We start from the raw sequence: 20224 nt of genomic DNA, 5'->3' as shown, positions 1-20224 counted from the left end.
ATTTCATGAAAGTAGGGGGAATATGAGTCCTTCGCCATGTGACATGCTTTTGACTATTAGAGGATGAGTACAAAGATAGTAAAATTACTTGTATGATTTTGGTTAGGATTCTTTTCTCTGACTGAGAATAGCATGCCCCAGTTGACTACCAGACCCATTATCTAGAAACATAAAATATAGTTGTCGAAAGATCCTAATATTTTGGAGTTTTATTTTATGCAGCATTATTGCAACTGAAAATTAGTCACAAGGTTGAGTTGCTAATATGAAAACTAAAAATACATGGCATTGGCTTTGGGTAAGGGTGACAGTGATGAAATTGCTACAGGAGAGTGGAGAACTGGTGAGCTTTGTCTTACAATTGGGAAACTTGTGGTAAAACTATCATGTATGATAATCTGGAAGGCAGAAAATTAACCTCATAAACTTGTAGATTTGGACAAAGAGGTTTCATGGCAGATTGTTTGTAGTATAAGCTGGTTGGGATGAACTGAATTTTAAAGGTGTTTTAAAAAGAATGATGGGGTGGACTAAGGCATATAAAGTTGATTTAAATGAAATATATTTTCAAAAAACTTCTAAAATAAAAGGTCAACAGAGTTCTATTATTATTCTGTATTAAAAGAGACTTTTGCATTTAAAGATTGAAAGAGACATGCCCACTGCCCCCAACTTGGACCAGGTAGAAAGGAAACTAGGAAAACTCTATTGACAGAAAGGACATATCCTTCCTTGTCCTTTCTAGATATGGCCAAGGACAGATGATGATCAGAAATATCCCAAAGGGAACAGAAGGGAGCTCTATATACAGTGGGGAGAACTGGACTACTAAAAGAGCATTCCCTACCCCAGAAGAGGGGCATCTGGCAATATTTTTCTCAGCAATATTTCTAAATACTTATGAACTAGTTACTTTTGTGTACCTGTCCTCCATTTTCATCTCCTTTTTAATATATAGCCTGTCTATTTCATTGTTGTATGTTGAGTATATACAAGGCAGGTTATTCATCTATTTTAGTTCATAGTTCTCTGGATCGAAAGGAGCCACATTTTGACCTCACTTAGATCACTGGGCCTTGTATTTTGAGCCAGTTAGCATATTTGATAGACTTTTAGGGCATTTCAAGGTAAAGGCGGTGTATTTTGTGGGAAAATGCCTTTCTGATCATAGATCCATAGTTTTATGGTATTTTTATCTATAGACATAGAAAATTCCAGTTACCAGTGAAGTAAAGTGAAGATCCTTGGCCTATCTCAAATAATATATATTCAATTCTTCTTAAGCCTAAATCATATTTCTGTGCACTAAAATGTATTGTAGAAACATTAACCAAAGATCATTATTAAATGGTAAACAATAGTAAAATGATAGAACAGGAGGGGGTTAACTAGCATATTCCTGTAAAGGCAATACATTGAATAGAAATTTAATGGAATTTGAAATACATATTCTTTTCTGATGGCAATTTTATGAAAGTAAGATCCATGAAGAAGATGATTCCATTATCAATACAAAAAAGCACTTTATTACCCTGTTTGTGGAGACTCATGACTAGACAAACTAGAAAGTAAAAGGATTTTTAAAAATCTAAACATCTTGAAGATTGGGAGCAGTTACTCTCTCTCTCTCTATATATATATATATACTTTCTTTAGGCCTAAAGATGATTATTAATTCTAAAGGGTGCTTTCTACCTCCATTACTTTCTTTGTCATAGTTTTCTTTCCATATAAGAACTTACTTGTGTTCTGACATTTATTTAAAAGTGAATTCTCAAAGACTTGTAGAATAATCACAATGAGAAAAGTGCCGAATGATTTTACGAGGCAATAATCCAGTTCTCTTATTGTAAAACTCTAACCAGCCTTCAGCCTTATAGCTTATCCACACGGGAACTAGATTATTGCCTCATAAAACAGCTCAGTGCTCCTATTATGGCTTAAATATAATTGTGTTTAAATTCCTTGTTGATTCCATTTAACAAAATTAGTTTTTATCTTTTTCGTCAAAACAATGACTTCTAATAACCTTAATGATATTTTGATGTTTGCCCAGTTATATTTTAAAGAATAGACTTTTTTAAGTAATTTTTTTTACTGGAAAAAAATTCTAATCTTTATTAGTTTATTGTTATAATTAACCATCTTTATTTTTTTCATGTGATAATTAATTTAACTTGATAAGTTAATTAATTTTTAAATTTGATATATTTTTATTGACTTCAAAGAAGAAGAGAGCAGGAGAGAGAGATAGAAACAACAATGATGAGAGAGAATCATTGATTGGCTGCCTCCTGCATGCCCCACACTGGGAATTGAGCTGGCAACAGAACATGTGCCCCGATCAGGAATTGAACTGTGACCTCCTGGTTCATAGGTCAATGCTCAGCCAATGAGCCATACCAGCCAGGCAGAAGTTAATTATTTTATTTCAACTAATACAATAAAAAAACAAAAAAATGTATTTTTTATGTTCTGCACATTCATCAGCAATGATAAGTTGGCATTTAGTGATATGTATTTAATATAATACATTATAATGATGGACAATTTGAGATCTGAATCCAAGTTTCAGCACTTTCAAGATGTATAACCATGGTCAAGTCTTAATCTCCTAAGCCTTAGTTTCCTCATTTATTTAAAAAAATAAAATATTATAACAAAAATAGAGTCATCTCACAGGAAATTTAATGACTATTAGATGGCATAGTTCTATTAGTATTTTTTCTTTATCTGTATTAGTTTCACTCTATTTTATATGTAAAATGTATATATTATAAGACTCATACATGCATATTCAAGAAAGAGTATGGATAAATCAGAGAAGAAATCTGGTCAAATATATTTTTGCAGAAATTAAGGATTATGGGCTGTAGAACAGGAATGGAAAAAAGAAATCATCTTTGTAGGATAAATTTCAATATTTTTAACAAGTTATATGATAATTTGAGATTGAGTTAAAAATCACAGCAGAGTACAGAGATGATTACTGGATGTCCTCCAATATCCCTTAGTCAATTTGTTGTTAACATAATTGTTGAGGACCAGAAAATGTAGTTTCTGTCAAATATTACCATTAATTCTAGTGCAGCATTTCTATTTGTGAAATATTTTATTGCAATATAGCAATGGCTTTACATTTTATGAATGGCTGTTTGTGTCATTCTACTCTCCTAGGAACTATGGAATATTTGTTGGTACTAATTCAGTGATTAGACATCACTTTTTTTTACTTGACGATGAAAACTGTATCTCATGTGGTTCAATTTATTTTTTGTACTCAAGGGTATTTTTTCCTTCAGTCAAATTTAAATGTAATAAATTATATAAATTCTAATTTTCAAGAGGAGCCTATGTATTGATTAGCAACCAATCTTTAATTTCTTTTAAAGTGAAAATTGTAGATTCTACTAACTTAATAGAAGTTATTCACCTAACACTCAGTGTTAAGTAACCATTCAATTTCAGTAAGTACAAAAAAGGTTAATTGTCAGTTTTCATATATATATATATATATGAGTGATGAGTGTCTGGAGTATTGCTTGGTCTAATAAATTTAGTGAAATTCACAAGTAATTTTTTAGAAATTCCTAGCATATGGTAGGTTTAGGTTAAGATTACAAAGTATAAAAAGTCTTGTTATTTTTGTCATTTTCATAATTTTGATTTTCAGTTATATTTAGTAATTGAGTCACTAAATATCTATTTAGCTTAATTTCTACCTCCCCCTCACTCAAGGTTTTAAAGGAAGAATATTTCTGGGAGATTCTTATAAATGAGCACTATGATCCTGTACTTCCTAATTTGTGGAAAATTGGTAGAGGAGAAAGATTAGTGGTCAGGAATATTATCAGTGAAGGAAAGAAAACTAAAGATAGGAAATAGATGATCTTACACCAAAAGTAAACACATGGTAATTTCTCTAACCAATTTTGTACCATGTTTAGAAAATTATTTTGATTATAAACAAAAGAGAAACCAGAGTAAAATCTGCTTCCTTCATTATGTTACACATTCCTCTTAGGGCTTAGCACTACTAAGACTATGAGTTTTATACTTTAACATTTTCTTGGTCCCTTGAAAAATGACATCAGTGAAATTCATAGAACTCATTGCCATCTTCTTCATAGGGGTATTGTGAAAATGTCCATTAACATTTATAGAGTGCCTTGAGATCCTAAAAAGAAAGACATTACCTAAGAACAAAATAAATAATTTTAAAAGCAACATTTAATGATTTAATTGTAATTGAATCAAACACATATGCATTAAACTTATGTAAAATTAAGCAGTGAAGTACTTAACCAAATCTGCCAAGTTTTATGAAATGCTAATATTTTAAACATGGTTTGATAGATTTTATAAACCTACTATGCAGACGAGTTTGCCAGTTCTTGATACTGCAAATAAATATTTCATGGAGTATTCAAAAGAACTATTCATTTTACTAATAATGATCCCAGAAATTATCAAGGGAACTTACAATGTTAAAGAGATATTTTAAATCAAAATTAATTATTGCTTTGTTTTTACTAAATGTTGAATGCAAAGATAAGTTTCATTTTCTATCCATTCAACTGTTATTTGATTACAGATAACGATAAACTTTATTGCACCTGTTACACACACAACAAATATTTATTGAATAAATTTTGGAGATGAATACTGAAATCAGAAATTACAGGTTGGCTCAAATATCAATGGAGACAATGTCTAGCCTTGGAATCTCAAACATAACATTTAATGAGCCTCAGAAGACTGAGAACACATATGAAAATATAATGATTACAAAGTCTTGGCAGAATTCATTGTTAATCAGGCTATGCAGAGACTCAAATTATATTAGAGCCTTTTAAATGAAAATTGTTTTTTCTTACCTAAATCGACAAGGCTAAAGCAAAACTGTAAATAGAAGATAAGTTGTATTATATTCTTTATTTCTCTTCTTAGTACTGCTCAAAATAATTAGAGTATATTTGAGAAATATAGCTTTGAAAATCAGATTCGTGCTCTGAACTCACAAAAGTCAGTTTGATTCTAAATAATGTACATCATTTTGGCTACTTAGAAGGTGCAGGATTGTTATTCCTAATGGTCACTAAATTGTCAAGTTTACTACTTTGTCTTTGAAAGCATTCACATAGGAGAGATAGTACCATAAGTAATAATTATCATAGCTTAAGATGAAGGTGGAAAATAAAATTGAATATTAACCAAGTATGGACTTGTGTATTTTATAGATATTATTAAATCATAGAAACCATCTAGTGAAGGTATTACAAAAGGTGAAATTAAGAGTTAAACAATTTAAATAACTTGTTTAAGATTACTTAAAATTACAAGTAGGAGACAGATCTAGAATTCAAACCCAAGTCCGTGTGGCTGCGAATCTAATGCTATTCTCCTTATATTCTACTTCCTAGTATTATAATCCATCTTCATAGCAGTTACCACAGCTGAAACGACTGCCCTAAACGTTATTACTTTGGTGGTAGCTAAAGCAATTACAGATATTACGTGTTGGTTTCCATGGGCTTTCCAGCACAAAGAACTCACTTCCATATGTTAACTGATTAACCTGTTGGAAAGTAGGAGTGATTTAATTTCAATTTGACAAGGGTAGATAAATTTGGCCCAACCATATGTAGAGCTTTTCCTGATTTAGAGGGAGGCCCAATCTTTATATTAAATTTGCTTATTTCTTTCGAATACTTTATAGAAAATAGAAGGGTGAGAAAGAACACCTAATAAATTCACAAATATTTACATCAATAACATATAACACCAATAAGAACAAAATAGTTTTCAAGACAAAAAAAAGCAGCAAAAATGTATGTTATTTTAAGTAGACCCTGGGAATACATGTGTGCTTATATCACTTCACTTTTAAAATGAAATAGTTGGAAAGAAGTCTTCAGTGTTACCCAACCAAGCCAATCTTTAATTAGATGAAGGTTTTAGGGTGAGGAGTGAAGAAATACATATACAGGGTAGAGTAAAAGTAGGTTTACAGTTGTGAGTACACAAAACACAGAGTTTATCCTTGCATTTTTATTAACTATTGTATTATTTTCCATACACAACTATAAACTTGCTTTTGCCCCATCCTGTAAAATTGGATTTGCTAAATTCTCTGTTCACCTGTGAATCACTTCCACAAAAAATAGTCTCATTTACTCACTTGATTTTTTTCCCAGGTGGATGGGAGGAAAGGTCAAGGAAGAAACTACCTGATTAAATCAGTAGATTCCCTTTTCGTTCTGCACATATGTTTTGTTACTTTGATAAATATTTTATACATGCTATTATATTTAACTAGAGGCCTGGTGCACAAATTTGTGCACTCGGGAGTATGGGGGGGGATCCCTCAGACCGGCTTGTGCCCTCTCACAGTCTGGGGGCCCTGTGATGGATCACCCCCTCAGAGGGAGGCCCCCACCACCTGCCGCAGCCCACTGGTTGGTGGCCTGGGCCTCCCTCTGCAGGGTGATCATGGGGCGATGGCTGGGCCTCCAACCAATCACATCGCATCTGCCTTGGCTGGCCTGGCACCAGTGGATGTCATAGCATGGTCACCTGGATGGTTGTCCAGATGGTCGTTTGGATGGTCGTCCGGCTGTTTGGCCATTCGGTCCATTTGCATAGTATGCTTTTATTATAATAGATGTTTCAATAGTTCAGTGAAACATATTGTATCCTCACTCTACTGAAGAGGAAATAGGTTCTGAAATTAATAGGACTAAGGTTAATCAGCTAGAGAGTGACAGATCCTGGATTTCAGTCCTGTTAGGTTTGATTCCCAAGCTGTGCTCTTGACTTCTATAGTTACTCTAATTTAAATAAACATTTCTAACCTAGGGATGTTATAGTCAAGCTAAACAGGAACTTAGAAATATAGGTCAGCAAAACACGGTTATTATGTCCCCTGGCAGGTATCACTTAGAATTTGAGATGAGGTAGAGAGCAGGATAGAATTCAAGAATTCATATATGCTGATTTTTTGTGTTATAATAGTACTGACATTATTTTTATCACTAATGTATATGGAAAAACTAAGGCCCAGAAAGTTCTCATCATCCATGTATTATAATCTGGGACTTCAACAAAAATATTTCTCTTATTTTCTTTGACGACAATACTGAATATTTATGACTTGATATTTATCCGATCCCACCAACTTCTGATAAGAAAAGAGTGTTGACTGTCATCTTGCTTTCCCTCTGTCTTTGCAAGCAAAGAATCAATTTTCAACTGCTAAGTTGATAAGACAAATGAAAGAAGTTTATATGAAAATGTCAATAGTTGTTTAAAGTGGGAATCTAATTCATGAAAGTATAACAATGCATGCTTTATAGCTTATTCTTCATTATTTTCTATCAATTTTGTTCAATCTGCTCTTTTTATTTCTTCCCAGCTATGAGCTCTAATTAAATTAAAATATTGATCAGATAGATGAGCATATATCTATATACAACTTACAGACTTGTATGTTAGAAAAGAGTAGACATTAGTGGAATATTATTTTTTACTTGTCCTTGGTAGTTTTCAAGTAAGTGGGAATTTCAGCTATGTAAAATATCAAATAGAGATATCACAAAAGATACAAAGAACCATTAAATGTGAAAATCCAAAGATAATCAGAACATCTATATGCTAAAATGTTTTCCAGGCAAGATCAAAGGTTTAAAGAGAAAAAAACAATTATTGAGAGGAAAAAAATCTAGATGACAGAGAAATCCTTGGTGTAGGACTTTGAAACAGTCATTTATAAAGTAACGAACAAACTTCAATAGGAATCATACAGTTAAACTACTGCCAAGAAAGATCTAGAGCATCACTTACTGTGATTCAGATGCTACATGGACCAGGGTAGTAAGTAGTAAAAATGAACTTGGTTAAGGAGACATTTTACTCGTTCAGATATTGGAGATTAGCAAGAATCACTCTTTAGTCCACTCATTATGTAATATTGGAATGTGCTCTTTGTGTTGGACAATGTTTTAGGTGCTTGAAATATAGCAGTGAACAAGACAAATGAAAATCTTGGCCCTTAGGGAAGAAGTCCTATACTTAGTCTGAAGTACGGGAAGGGGTGGAATTTATATCAAAGCATATTGGTTTGATCATTTCTTGGTTTTCCATAGGGGCCCACTCAATAAAATTTGTCCTTAATTTTTAAATCTATTCTTCTAAAATCAGTTGTTCTCATCTTCTCTCAACCAAAGTTTTGTTTTTGTGGTGTTTTGTTGTTGTTTTGTGTGTGTGTGTGTGTGTGTGTGTGTTTATTTGTTTGTTTGATTTTTTAGATTTCTCAAGCAACTCCAAATCTGTTCTAGGTCTATGTATACTATCCAATATAATCAGACCACATCTATATCACCTAACCTGAACACTATAGATTATAGCAAATGACCATTCTAGAAGGAAAATAAAACCACTGAGTAGTAAACTTCCAATGAATCGTTATCATAAATCTTACAATTTTCTCACATTTGAAGACAAATGTTTCTTTGAAAAATAATAATAGGTATTCTCTGCAGTTTCTTGGTTTTCTAGTTTAAGGCACCTGGTCTTTTGTGACATTCAATGTTTTGGGAACTTGTGTTGAATGTAGCTTCTTGAAAAAGCCCAGGAGAAATTTGAACTCCGTTTGTGAATATTCCCATTTCCATCAATGACCTCTTCATTGAGGAGAAAGAGAGGAAGGAAGAAAGAAAATGAGGTTTTCTCTGATGACAAGTCAATTTAAGAGAACCCTCTGATCAGTGATTGTGCTTGGCTAAAGCAAGAGGTTTCTGGTTTCTTTTAAGGGAAAGAATGCCAGCACATCAGCGATGGCTTGTAGTCTTTGGAAGGGGGGGATACATGTTCTCAATAAGGCATAGGAAAGTTAAGCTTGATTTTGCATAAGGACTTCATTTACAAAGTAGAAAAATATCCTCAGTTAAGTTAATGGCCAGGAGAGAGGAAGTGGAGCTCAAAAGTTATATTTGAAAAATTTCATTAGGAAAGACATAATAATGAACATTGTCTTATTAGACAAAACTTGACTTTACAATTAATAGCTAAACATTTTCTTAAAATAGACATGACATTGTTTATTTGTTTATTGAACCAATGGGAGGACTGATGTTGAAATTATACTAAATTATAAAATTTATAAACTTGTTGCCTCTCTGGAGTTTAGAAGCCACAACATGAAGGATATATGAAAATGAATTTTTGAAAGATATCAAATACTAAGAAAAGGAATGTAATTTTTTATTGTTTCACTCAGAAAACCCAAATTGCCTGTTAAATCAACATAGTGAGACTTGTGCAAGCATATTAAGTAGGAATTGTCATATCTCTATCAGGGACAACTGCTTGTAGAATGGAATATTTTTACTTTGAGAAATCTAACTACACTAATAATTTTCCACGTCCTTTCCCTAGCATACAATGAGCTCATACTTTCCTTTGTTCACAGTGTTTTACAATCATCTAAATGAATAACAGTAATTTGCTTTAATATAGTACTTCTCATCAAAATATTTTAAAATGCTTTTGCAAGGAATTAAACTCACAGAGTCCAGTAATGCATATGCTCTGTTATTATTCACATTGCAAAGTGAAGATATAAAGGGCTTAAGTGGCTCTTCCCAGATCTATGGAAAAATCAGTCAAAGATTCATGAATTAATTGTAGGAATCCTGGCTCCTAGTTCATTGATCCAAAGCTGGACCTCATATTTATTAAGTAGACATGTTTGTCTTTAAAGGCTAACTAGAAGCATGCATTTCTTATAGTTCTATTTCAGCTTAGTAATGAATAATAAAAAAGAATTGCCAGGGTAGTGCAAGGTTGAAGTACTAGATTTGTAACAAGTATGGTTATATTTTTTCAAATAAAATATACTTGGCAAAGCAAGAACTTTTGTGCCCATATTACCTTTTCTCACTTTAGTTGTTTGTTTATAAAAGAATATGGCTATCAATGAACAAAAGGGTGGTCATTATTTTTCCTATTCAAGTGTAAATTTCTAGTTAAAAATAGATGAATAATCAATTAATTTTCTTCTGCAATGAAAGGAATATACCAGAATTTTTTTTTATCAATGTTCCATTTAAGAGTAAAATTAAAGGTCTACCTCTGAATAATCCCCTTAAAGGGAGTTACTAAGGACCTCATATGTGGATCTCTCTCTATGATATATATTGGAATATTATAATCAATTCATACTTTAGTTGCATATTAATATTTATAAGATTAATACATATCCTTGTATAATGTATTTTATTAAATCTAAAAAACTTACTTTTAAAAATAAAAAAAACTTTTAAAACATATAATAAGCCTTGAACTTTCTGAGTAATCACAAGTAATATCTCCTGCTGTGCTAAACATCTGTTCAGAACATACCCTTGTTGGTTTAAATGTTGAAAGCTATGAGACTGTGATCCATCAGATGTGCTCCTTGGTTTTTAACCCAAAGGAGTTGAAAACTTAATGTCCACATAAAAATTTACACAAGAATGTATATATCAGCTTTACCCATAATTTCCTAGACTGGGAAGCAACCAAGATGTTCTTCAGTGGATGAGTGGATACATAAACTGTGGCACATCCAGACAATAGAACATTATTCAGCATTAAAAATGATTTATTAAGCTGTGAAAAGACACGGAGGGATCTTAAATGCATATTATTAAATGAAAGAAGCCAGTCTGAAAAGGCTACATATTGTATGATACCAACTAGATAACACTGTTAACACTGTGGAAACAATGAAACTATGGAGACTAAAATAAAATAAAATATAAAATACATAAAATAAAATAATAAAATAAAATAAAATGAAAATCAGTAGTTGCCAAGAGCAGAGAAAGATGAATAGGTAGAACACAGGATTTTTAGAGCAGTGAAAACACTCTGTACAATATGATAATGATGGCTATATGTCATTATACAATTGTCCAAACTCCTTCTATATACAACACCAGGAGTAAACTGTGGACTTTAGATGAATATGATGTGTCAATGTAGGTTCATGGTTGGCACCAAATGTACCATTCTGGCGACCAATGTTAATAATGGAGGAGGCTTTGCATGAGTGGGGACAGGAGAACATGAGAAATCTTTGTACCTTCCTCTCAATTTTGTTGTAAACCTAAAACTGCTCTAAAAATATAAAGTCTTTAAAAAACACACAAAACATCAAAGGTCCAGGTGGTCCATTTTAATGCTTGGTATTTTGATATTTTTGTTTTTGGCATCCAAAACGAATATCCTCCCAGACTGACTGAGGTCAGTCTCAGTGTACCTTTTTTTTCTCTTATGATGAACTATTTCAGGATATTTATTTTTCTAAAATGGGCCAGAGAAGAGCAGTGTTCCTTTTAAGCAAACTGCACTCAATTGCTCAATTATTTGGTAAATCACACACTTACTTCTACATAACAGGGAATTTGGTAAAAATACTTGGATGGTATATAAGTTTTTTGAGGCCATTAAACTATGCTAAAGTTTTCTTCTACAACATTTCCTTTTTATATAAATTTTTTTTGTTTTTCTATCTTGTGAGCTATATCAGGGGGACATAAAGATAAATTGCACCTAGTTCCTTCTCCCCAAAAATCCAATGCTTGGAAATAAAGAGAAACTAGGACACAAGGTCAAAAGTTGCATTCCATGAGTGTCATACTCAATATGGAGTGTGAAGGGTAAAATCATAAAGCAAATGCCATCTAGAATGTGTCTGTGTATGCAGTCCATATTGGAAAATATAAGCAAATGCATGAGACAATTAAATAAGCAAAGACATGCAAGTAAAATTAAGACCTGTTTAAAATTATGTAATTTATTTTAAAATATTTATTTGGTGCCTTTAATGTGTCACATACCTGTCTAGAAAACTAGAGTGAATGATGGGCATACCCCTTTGGATGAATGTGTTTTGGAGGAGGTGGGGAGATGGATATTATACATCCCAGTGGTGATCATTGAGGAGGCGGCAATGTGCAGGGTGTTGAGATTGTGTATGACAAGGCTATCTAAGCTAGTGAGGAGAAATTTGGAAGGCTTCACTGAGAATGCCCCATTTAGGCTGAGATAAGAAAAATGAATAAAAGTTTACAGACCTTGAGGAAGGAGCATTGTGCTTTGTTGGCAGTTAAGGAAGGCCAAAGCACAAAGGTGTTGTTAACCTGGAAGAAAAGAAGAGGTGATGAGCCAGGAGTGGGTGAAAAGGAGCAACTCCTTACTGGCCTTGCTATGTATTCTGGCCTTTCTGCAAAGGACAGTGGGAAACAAATAAAAAGTTTTAAGCAGAACAAAATCAGATTTCAGCTGTTTAAAAGATCACTCTGACTGCTCTTTGAGAATGGATTAGAAATGACAAAGAATAGATGTGGGAGGACATTTAAGAGACTGTCAGTAGACCAAGAAGAAGATTATGATGATTTGCATTAGATTCCTACTAACAGGATTTCTGGGTTAGTCATTCATGTCTTGTGTTTTCAGTATCAGTTTCTAAAATTAAGCAAAATATACTTGTTTAATAGCAAATGAAGTTTCCCGAAGAGATCTAAATAGGAGCCATGTATTAGTCAAATGTGTAGTCAGTGTGTATTGATTGTGGGTCAGTCGAGCATCCTGCCTGTCTGTGAGTTTTTATAATGGTCTAGGTAGAACCTAAGAATTAAATCCCAAGGAGTCAGAGAATGATTTTATGCCCCAGAGAAGATGATATTAACATATCACCATGACCTGTGATCATGTTCGGTTAGATGAATCTTTCAAAGCTTTTTAAATTAAATAATGTGTCCCTGTTGTATTTCTAATGTCGGGAATAAAGCTTTTACTTTAAAACCTAGAATGTGCATGTTGGATGAACTTAAAAAATGTTTTATTTTATACCCCAAAGCAGACATAAATACCTGTAGTATGCTTCCAATTTTTTTATTATTTAATATAACAATATAATTTCTTCTAGAAGATGATTTAACAGTGTAATAAAACATAGCTTAAAGAAAAAATGCTATTCTATTTTTTTATGGAAATTCTTGCATTTAAAACAAATTCGAGGTTGTTGCAAATATCTCACTCTTAGTTTACCAAACAACATTGCGATTGATTAGAGAACAGTTTAACTGTGGCAACAATATGAATCAGCTTAACATTTTCCCTCCCCTTCATTCATCTTGGAATGAGATAATGAGGCACGACTATGCTAGTAGAGATATCAGTTTTAGCGGAATAATTCATCTGTGAATAGCCCCAGATTGCAAAAATTACAGCATCATTTAAGCATTATTTATGGTTAGTATGAGGTTACAACTTTGGCACTATTTCTCAGTGCATGGAGAAAAACTATTCATGGCAGCGTATTTACTCATTTTATAGAAATGGATCAAGATGATTCATCTTTATAAAGTTAATTGAACCTGTTGAATAATATCACTAAATTAGTTTCTTTGTCAATGAATATTATTTTTTAAATTAGGTGAACATTATCTATTAAATTAAATCTCTAAAGCTACCCAATCTAGCTTTCATCTGCTAATGGAGTGTTCCTATGCAGCAGTGGCACCTATATTCTATTTTTAAATATAAGCATAGATAATTACTAAATAACAAATAAATATTATAATGAAATCTTTTCAGTTCCAAATGTCACCCTCTCTACAGGACCTTTTTATGCAAATAATCTGGTATACTTGGTGGTAATTACATAAAACATAGCAACGACAGTGGAGGTTAAAAACAAATTGCTCAGTTAAATATGAAAGATGCAGAATTAAATACTTCAAACATTATTTACGTAAATTAAAAGCAAATGCACAGATTCCGGTAAGGTTGAATTAAATTGCAACATATCCAGAAAAATTTCTAAAATGACTTCTTCCATTCATCTTCTCCTGAGAGTTCTATTCATCACGGGAAGGTAGCTGCCTTTGGTCGCTCTTTCTCTCTCCACTGATTAAAACTAAAACAAAAAACAGAAGCCAAACATGCTCACAGAGCAACTATGATAGTGTATCAACCTCTGAAGAAATTACACAGAGAGAAATCATAAACAAACAACAAAGAAATGTTCCACTGCTGCTCAAGATTTAAAATAACAGCATCTTGGGGATCTTTTTTGCAAAATAAATTAATTAATTAATTAATTATTTAAAGACTGAAAAAAGAAAAAGAAACTAATCAAATTAATTTAAGAAGAAAAATATGTATTCTTACCTATTGAGACTTATAATTCCATATTTAGAACTTTATTCTGAAGGTTAAACTAGTCAACAAGTATTATAGGCAGGTGAATGATAGTATAAGATTGGTGTTTCAGTTGGTTCTAAGTTTAATAAATGGCTGTGATTTGTTTTGTAATCATACAAATATTATCTACAGTAGATAAATTTGAAAATATAATGTAGAAAAAATAGGAGAGAAAAGAAAAACATAAAAGGAGAAAAAAATAAACCTTTGGTTAGCCATTGTCTGCCTTACTGCTCTGAGATCATTAGGTAGGTTCGCTGGAATACTGGAAAAATAGAACATATGCTATACATTGCCATACAGCAATAGTTTTCTTAGAGGTCCTACTAGGATGGGTTTCTGGGTGCTGACATTGTCTCTGCTCATAATTTCTGGGCAACTGCTGGGTCACTCACTTCAAAGAGGCTCAAAGGGAAGTACTGAAGGCCAAGTCCACTCTCATATATTTGTTTTTGAGGATGTTCTTTGGAACACTTCTCTGTTAGTTCAGAAATGCTTCAAAGTGAGAGCAACACAAAGAGTCATCACTCCTGCCAGTTTTTTTTGTTTTTTTTTTAATCCTTAGCTGAGGGTATTTTTTCCATTAATTTCTAGAGAGAGTAAAAGGGAGGGAGGAGGCCAGGAGAGTGACAGAGAAACATAGATGTGAAAGAGACACATTGATTGATTGCCTCTGGCATGTGCCCCTACTGGGGTTGGTCAAGCTACAACTGAGGTATGTGCTCTTGACCAGGAATAGAACCGGTGACCCTCCTGTGTGTAGGCAGATACTCTAACCACTGAGAAAAACTGACCAGGGCTCCTGACAGTTTTCAATCTGATCTTTGATAGTCAGCTGAACTCAAGTAGTAAAAGCCCAATACCTAGCTTAGGAGAATTTGAAGACTCATCCTCTGGATCCTAGTTGTTTTAGGCAGGGCTCTCCAGAAAAACAGAACAGAGAGAGAGAGAGAGAGAGAGAGAGAGAGAGTTTATAAAATAAGGTATTGGCTCATGTAATTATGGAGGCTGACAAGTCCCAAAGAGCCAATGATGTAGCTCCATTCCCATTCTGAAGGCCTGAGAACCAGAGAAACTGATGGTGCAGTTCCAGTTAGAAGGTTGACAGGCCTAAGACCCAGGAAAAGCTTAGAAGACCTGATGTTTCAGTTTGAGTCTGAAGACAGAGAAAAGTTGATATCTCAGTTCTAAGACACTCAGGCAGGAGGAAATACTCTCTTACTTCAACAGCCTTTTTGTTCTTTCTAGGCCTTCAAATGATTGGATGAGGCCTACCTACATTAGAGAACAGTTTGCTTAATTCAGATTATTGATTTAAATGTTAATCATAGTCAAAACCATCCAGAATAATGTTTGGCTAGTGTTAAGGGCCGCTGGCAAAAACACTCAGTTTAAATATGTGGCTGAAACTCAGAGCAAAGGCAGAGCCACGCCCTGGGGGCGGACCTAATCAAGAGATTGGGAGGCCACTCACTTTGACCTTCCCGCCCAGTGTTAAGTGGGTGGATCTCATGATGTCGCCAGGAACTCAAGGCTCACCCACATGTGATATAACTTCCTGTTATTCGAATATTTAATAAACTCCTTCATGTGCTGGCTGTCTCTGCGTCTGTCCCTCCATCAGAGGGCAGACGCCACACCAAAGCCCAGCTTTCACTCTATTTCTGTCTCAGTCTTGTGTTTTTTCATTTTTCCTTAAACCTCGTCCCGTTCTAATCAAGATTAATCAACCCCCGCATTCTCTCTCTCTGTGCTGGTCACAGGAAGAGAGAAACCCCCTCCAATAGGCTAGATAGCTGGGCACACCATGGCACAGTCAAATTGACACATAAAATTACCTACCACACTGGTTTTCTTGCAGGAGTACAGACTTGATTTTGAGATTTCCCCTTATCTCTCACATGGTCATTATGTATTCTCCTTTGATCTTTCCCATTGCATATAAATGTATGTTAATGTTTACCATCTTTTGAAAATTCTGCCTAGGGCCCACATCTCCCTCATGTTTTTGTTCTATTTCTCTACTCCTATAAAAGTTTAGAAAGAATTGTCCTTAATAACTTCTTTTGTGCTCTCCCATTTTTGCCCCTTCTCCCAAAATAATCAGTCTTTTTTTGTCGGTGCACTATAACCACTTGTAGTCAGTCCTTTATTATTCTCCAGCCTTTCATAACTTCTCAGTAGCATTTGGTGTGATTGACCTCTATCTTTCCTTGGAAGCCCTTTCTTCTTTTGGCTTCCTTGGCATCTGACCCTCCTTGTTTTCTCCTTCTCCAGGGCTAGTTCCTACCTCACAGTTATTTTGTTGGCTCTTCTTATTTTCCTACTTTTATTCTTTCTTGAGGTTTTCAGTAATCTTATTCAGACTACTATTTTTAAATGCCATTTGATCACTGATTATTAGTACCACTATTTATCATACTCCTATGTTGGAAAATTTTTAAAACTTTTCTGTGCTTAAGCATATTGAGATGTATGTTCAATTGATGATAGTAACTAACTGACACAGTTTTCATAAAGGTTGAATGGGTTAAAATGTGCAAATATTTCAAACTATGTCTGGTAAAAAGTAAGCACAAAATACCAGTCAATAAGCTGTGTGACCTTGGGCAAATTACTTCAACATTCTGAGCTTCAGTTGCCTAATCTGTGTAAAGCTTATTAAAATAATAGCAATACTCCCAGGCAGTGTGGCTAAGTGGTTGAGCATTGACCAATGAACCAGGAGGTCATGGTTCAATTCCCAATCAGGGCACATGCCCAGGCTGTGGGCTCAATTCCCAGTGTGGGGCATGTAGGAGGCAGCCAATCAGTGATTCTCTCTCATCATTGATGTATCTCTCTCTCTCTCTTCTTTCCTCTCTGAAATCAATAAAAAAAATATTTTTTAAAAAAATAATAGTAATATATTTTTTTAAAAAATAATAGTAATACCTATTTTATGGAGTAATAAGAATTCAATTGCTTAATATGTGTAAAGCACTTAGAAAGTGTCCATAATGGAGAAAACACTATGGGTCAGATATAATTATTTTATCATTATATGTGGTGAATTACATTCGATTAAATTTTTCAGTAATGGAGGTGTTTGTGATTATCCTGTTTTTCCATTGGATATTAAAATCATATCAATTAAAGCAATATCAATAACTTTTATTACCCAGAGCCCTAACAGTTATGCATATAGTTGTTATAAACAATCTTAATAATTCTTTCTAATGAATAATCTGCCAGTAAGATCTTATATATCTATCTTTTACTTTAGTAAAAAAAAAAAGATTCTATATGACCTCTTATTGCAGAAATATCTTATAAATAGTAGCTTACAATCAAAAGACAACTAATGCCTCCATGTGAGTAGAGTGATTAAGTCTATTAATTGGGATTCTCTGTTAATTTGTATATGAATACATTCATGACTTAAACTGGTCATAGGTTATAAAATTAGAACAAAAAGTTGATGAGTGTATTTTTCAGTAAGGAAAAATACAAGATTATGAAATTGTTGTGTACTAAATGCTTTCAAACCCTTATTCTGACTACTTTAATGAATGTGAATCCTAAGTAGCAATTACTGTGGGCATGCAAACTAGATTCTTTTTCATGTCATTTCTAATTTTCCTTTGCTGCCATAGAGATTAATTCTAGCTTGTTTAAAAGCCATGGCCTATGTTCAACTGTAATTAATGTCCAAAGAGATATTTTAAAAATTACAAGTAGAGGAGTATTTCTATCCCTACCTCTTAACTAAGATGTTTAGTTTTAAATAAGAGACATTAATGTCTCCCAGTAAAAATAAGGTTTGTTTCAATGTACTCTCAGTCAGTATTTATGTAAATAATAAAAGAGTTAGGATGTGTTAAAATGTTTTAAAATATTATCTTCTACAGCATGAATACAATTTCAATTTTAACTATGTTATACATTCAATGTGTTTCATAACATTTTAGTAGATTTTGTGATTGATAATAATAAATATACAAATAAGATAAATTCACTTCTTTTTTAAAAGTATATATAGAAATATGGCCCTAGCTGGTTTGACTCAATTGATAGAGCATTGGCCTGTGGACTGAAAAGTCCCAGGTTCAATTCCAGTCAAGGTCACATGCCCAGATTGCAGGCTTAATCACCAGTAGGGGCATGCAGGAGACAGCCAATCAATGATTCTCTATCATCATTGATGTTTCTATCTCTTTCTACCTCTCCCTTCCTCTCTGAAAAAAAAATATATATATACATACATATATGTATATATATGTATGTATGTGTGTGTGTATATGTATGTATGTCTGGCCATACATACAGTGGCCAGATTATTATCACCATCCCATCAGTACTTCATTGGGCCATCTTTTGCCTTCAATACTGCAGCAATTCTTCTTGGCATTGACTCCATGAGATGTTGAAAGGTGATGAGAGAAATCTGACACCATGCCTAATGAATAGCACTGTCTAGTTCTGTGAGATTTGATGGTTGTGGAACCAGCTGCCTGATGGCTCTTTTAACTTCGTCCCACAAATGCTCAATTGGATTGAGATCTGGTGATTGTGGGGGCCACCTGAGCAAGGTAAAGTCTCCCTCATGTTCTTGAAACCACTCCTGCACAATATGAGCACCGTGGCATGGCGCATTGTCTTGTTGGAAGAAGCCATCTCCATTGGGATACGCCATCAACATGATAGGATGAACTTGCTCAGCAATGATACTTAGGTATGTTGTGCTATTCAGACGTTGTTCCACAAGAATTAAAGGGCCCAAATCATGCCAGGAAAATATGCCCTAAACCATAACACTGCCCCAACCAGCTTGAAGGGTTGTACTCATGCATGTGGGTGCATGCTTTAGTGCTGTTTCTGCCAAATTTTCACTCTGCTATCTGCATGATGCAACTGGAAACATGATTCTTCAGACCACATGACTTTTTTCCAATGCTGGACTGTCCAATCCTTGTGTTCCTGTGAGAATTGGAGACGTTTTATCTTGGTAACTGTAGACAGCAAAGTGTTCGAACAGGCATTTGGCTATTTTGCTGATACTCACTCCAAGGCTCCGAGCGCCAACAATGATCCCATGTTCAAAGACTGTTAAATCGCATTGTTTACCCATATCTTCAAAAAAAAAAAAATCACTTCTACTGTCATGGTAAACAACCTGCTTCAGTATTTCTAATGGTCTGGCCCTCTAGCAACTTAAGCGTGAAATTATAGCTAATGTGCCTACAAACGTCAGGTGGTCATAATAATCTGGCCACTCAGTGTATGTATGTGTGTATTTATATATATATATATATATATATATATAATGTGTGTATTTATATATATATATATATATAAATACTAGAGGCCCGGTGCATAAAAATTTGTGCACTCGGGAGCGGGGGGAGGGGGGGTCCCCTGGCCCGGCCCTCTCAAAGTCTGGGACCCCTCAGGAGATAACGACCTGATGTCTTAGGCCTGCTCCCAGGTGGCAGAGGGCATGCCCAATCCCTAGGTGCAGCCCCTGGTCGGGCTCAGAGCAGGGCCAATTGGGGAGTGGGGCGCTGCCCCCTGTCATGCACAGAGCAGGGCGGATCAGGAGGTTGCGATGCCACCCTCAGTCACACTCAGGGTACAGCCGATTGGGGGATTGGGGCACCACCCCCTGTCACACTCAAGGCAGGGTCGATGGGGAGGTTGTGGCGCCACCCCCTGTCACGCACAGAGCAGGGCCAATCAGGGGGTTGGGGTGCTGCCCCCTGTCACTCACAGAGCAGGGCCGATCAGGGCATTGGGGTGCTGCCCCCCGTCATGCACAGAGTAGGGCCCATCAGGGGGGTTGGGGCTCCAGCCCCCTGTCACACACAGAGCAGGGTGGATCAGGGGGTTGGGAAGCTGCCCCTTGTCAGGTTCAGGGCAGGGCCAATGGGGAGGTTATGGCTCCCACCCCCGTTACACACAGAGCAGGGCCCCGTGGGAGGGGAGAGGTTGG

The sequence above is a fragment of the Myotis lucifugus genome, unplaced genomic scaffold (genome assembly GCF_000147115.1).
Source record: "Myotis lucifugus unplaced genomic scaffold, Myoluc2.0 scaffold_25, whole genome shotgun sequence".
Lineage (NCBI taxonomy): Eukaryota > Metazoa > Chordata > Mammalia > Chiroptera > Vespertilionidae > Myotis > Myotis lucifugus.
Note: the sequence above shows the minus strand (reverse complement) of the source record.